Here is a 3,971-nt window from a genome sequence, read left to right as displayed (position 1 = left end):
ACATTGATGCAAAACTTCTCAACAAAATTTTGGCGAATAGATTTCAAGAATTCATCCAAAAAATCATACACCACGATCAAACAGGATTCATTTCAGGGATGAAAAGCTGGTTTAATATATGCAAATCAATTAATATTATTCATCACATCAACAGGAGCAAGAATAAGAACCACATGGTTATCTCAATAGATGCAGAAGAAGCATTCGACAAGATCCAACACCCCTTTATGATGAAGGTTTTGGAAAAATTAGGAATCCATGGAACATTCCTCAATACAATAAAGGCTGTATATGACAAACCTACAGCCAGTATTATACTTAATGGTGAAAAACTAAAGCCATTTCCTGTGAACTCAAGAACAAGACAAGGATGCCCACTCTCTCCACTTCTCTTCAATCTAGTATTAGAATATCTAGTTACAGCAATAAGAAAAGATGCAGACATAAAGGGGATCCAAATAGGGAAAGAAGAAATAAAACTCTCCCTCTTTGCAGATGACATGATCTTATATTTAAAGAATCCCATAGACTCCACTCCCAAATTACTCAAGCTGATTCAAAACTTTGGCAAAGTAGCAGGTTATAAAATTAACCCCCCAAAATCAATGGATTTTCTGTATGCCAACAATGAGGAAAGAGTGGCTGAAATTAGGAAAGCAACTCCATTTGTAATAGCCCCACAAAAAATAAAATAGTTAGGAATTAACTTAACCAAAGAAGTGAAGGACCTCTATGATGAAAACTTTAAAATCTTGTAAAAGAAAATCAACTCAGAACTTAAAAAATGGCAAAACCTCCCATGCTCCTGGATTGGAAAGATTAACATCGTGAAAATGGCAATACTTCCCAAGGCTATCTACAAATAATTTAATATGATATCTATCAATATTCCAACCTCATTCTTCAAGGAAATAGAAGAGGTAATCCAAAAATTCATATGGAACAACAAAGGACCCCGAATAGCAAAAACGCTCCTCAACAGAAAGCACACTGCTGGAGGAATACCAATACCAAATTTCAAACTCTACTATAAAGCCATAGTAATCAAAACAGCTTGGTATTGGCATAAGAACACACCTCAGGAACAATGGAATAGAATTGAAAACCCAGAAATGAACCTACATACCTAGCGCCATCTAATCTTCGATAAGGGACCTAAAACAATAGAATGGAAGGAAGACAGCCTCTTCAGTAAATGGTGCTGGCAAAATTGGTTAACTACATGTAGAAAATTTAAGCTAGATCCTTATATATCACCCTGCACCAGAATCAACTCCAAATGGATCAAAGGCCTCGAAGTCAAAACAGACACTCTGAAAACATTACAGGATGGAATAGGAGAAACCCTAGGTCTCCTTGGCTCAGGCCCAAATTTTCTGAATAGAGACCGGAAACACAACAAATCAAAGAAAGGCTGGACAAATGGGATTGCATAACGTTGCAGAGCTTCTGCATGGCAAACGACATAGCTAGCAAGATCAATAGAAAGCCCACAGATTGGGAGAAGATCTTTACTAGCCATACAACCGACAAGGGTCTCATATCTAAAATATACTTGGAACTCAAAAATTTAATCCCCCAACAACAAATCCTCAAAGAAACAACTGCCCAATAAATAAGTGGGCTAAATATTTAAAGAGAAACTTCTCTGAAGAAGAAAGAAGAATGGCCAATAGACACATGAAGAAATGCTGAACCTCCCTAGCCATAAAAGAAATGCAAATCAAAGCAACATTGAGATATCACCTCACTCCAGTTAGAATGGCAAAAATCAAGAACTCTAACAACAACAGTTGCTGGAGGGGATGTGGACAGAAGGGAACCTTACTTCATTGTTGGTGGGAATGTAAACTTGTTCAACCACTTTGGAAAGCAGTATGGAGGTTCCTCAAAAGACTCCACATAGAATTCCCCTACGACCCAGCAATCCCACTTTTGGGCATTTACTCAAATGTTTACAAACAAGACCACACTAAAGCTACCAGCACAACTATGTTTATTGCAGCATTATTTACCATAGCTAAGATATGGAACCAACCCAGATGCCCTTCAGTAGATGAATGGATCAAGAAAATGTGGTATATATACACAATGGAATTCTATGCCTCCATCCGAAAGAATGACATTGCCCCATTTGTTTGGAAATGGAAAAACTTGGAAAAAATTATATTAAGTGAAGGAAGCCAGACACAAAGAAACACAGGTCCCATGGTTTCCCTTATTTACAATATCTAGTATATGTATGAGTCAAGCGGAAAAAGTCAGATATTGTGATGTTAGGAAAATGAATCCTTAGGTAGGTATTTTAATGTTTTTTTTTCTTTCATGCATGTGTTTCTAACACATTTATAAGTTTATTTCTTTGTTGCTTTTTATGTCCCTCCCCCACAGTATAACCCTCGCTTTCAATATATTTGATGTCAGTATAACTTATGGAGGAGATGGGGAAAAACAAGTCATTTAAGGATTCAGATGGACCTGTTGCAACAATGAGAAATACAAATTGTAATGGCAAAAAGGAGCTTTACAATGTCGGTGGGCGGGGAGGGAGGGGGGAGGCTGGGAAGGGAGGTGGATGGTAAACAAAGGAGAAGGCTGCAATGCTTGGTAAGAAATGTATGCATTATCTTGCCCATGTAATTGTAACTCCACTGTATAGTATGTTCACAAATAAAATAAAATTAAAAAAAAGTGTGAGAGTGGCCATAAAGAATGGGAAGAGTGAACAAATTCTATTTTAAAAGTACACTTTGTATAGTATTAGCTTGTGCTTTTCCAAAGCTATCCCAAATAAGGAGTTAAGTGCACCAGAGCAGTTGTTGGAAATATCTTGGTGTTTTCTCCTATATGACATCTCATATCCCAACTCGAAAGATACCCAGCAAGGCATAATTTACTTCTGGAGAAGAAAGTGCTACTGGCTGGAACCCAAACAAGCATGTTGAGTAGGCAGTCAACCATTGGTTCTCACTGATCACAACCTCGGGATCATAATCTTTCTTGCTCAAACTTTCAAACTAGACAAAACCAGTACATCTGGCCAACGTTTGTCAGAAAAGCAATCTTAACTTCTGGTAAGAGAGCAGCTATCCTTTAAAAGGCAGTGAATATGTCAAGCACTTTGGCAGATTCTAACTCCTACAGTTCTCCCTTCTTTTAACTTTTCTTCAAACCTAGTCAGCTTTAATAGACATTCCGATTCAGCAGTATCCAAAGGGAGAATATTTAAGAAATGGGTGTTGGTTGCTGTATGAATGAGGGCAGTTTACAAAACAAACACAGGCATTACTATGAAAACAAGTACTAGAGGCAAATATGGACTGCAGCATTCCTTTGTCTTTCAAAGTATTAATCAACAAGCTAGTAAATGTTTTACCTATTGCCAGTCTTCAATCTTTGTAAGACCTTTGTGCAATATTGGTTTCTTATCACCACAGACACAATTCCCTTTCCAGCTAGTATACCTAGATCTATCCTTTCCATGCCATCCTACTAGTGGCATTTAGTTGTTCTGTTATTGCCTTGATTGTGTATAATTATAAGGCCCTGGTGATAAGAAATCGAGTCCAATCTATTTATGTGTAACAAAACCTACATTTTATAGGTATTACCAATTTAAAGCTAGAAATCAAATAGCAGGTTTTGATTAGGAACTCTTTGGGAGACCCCAATAGCATCTATGTAAATATGAGTGTTGGAAACCATCTGGGGATAAGATCTTTCTCCTTACCTAGTGTTAGGATTTTATTAACCTGGCCAGTCCAAACAGCTTGAATGCAATGGGTGTACATTGAAACAAAGTGCAGTTTCCAACCCAGTTGGCCAGTAATGTCTTCAACACTAGTCCTCTGCAATACCAGGCATCTTTCTAGGACTTAAATAATAAAGTTGCTTTTGGATTGTATTTGTCCTTTAATGACCAAACATTGCTCATAATAGTTGGTGGTTTTGAGCTCACTGATTAAGTAGTG

Source organism: Dipodomys merriami, unplaced genomic scaffold, assembly GCF_024711535.1.
Source record: "Dipodomys merriami isolate MVZ:Mamm:240054 unplaced genomic scaffold, mDipMer1.0.p SCAF_1413, whole genome shotgun sequence".
NCBI lineage: Eukaryota > Metazoa > Chordata > Mammalia > Rodentia > Heteromyidae > Dipodomys > Dipodomys merriami.
Note: the sequence above shows the minus strand (reverse complement) of the source record.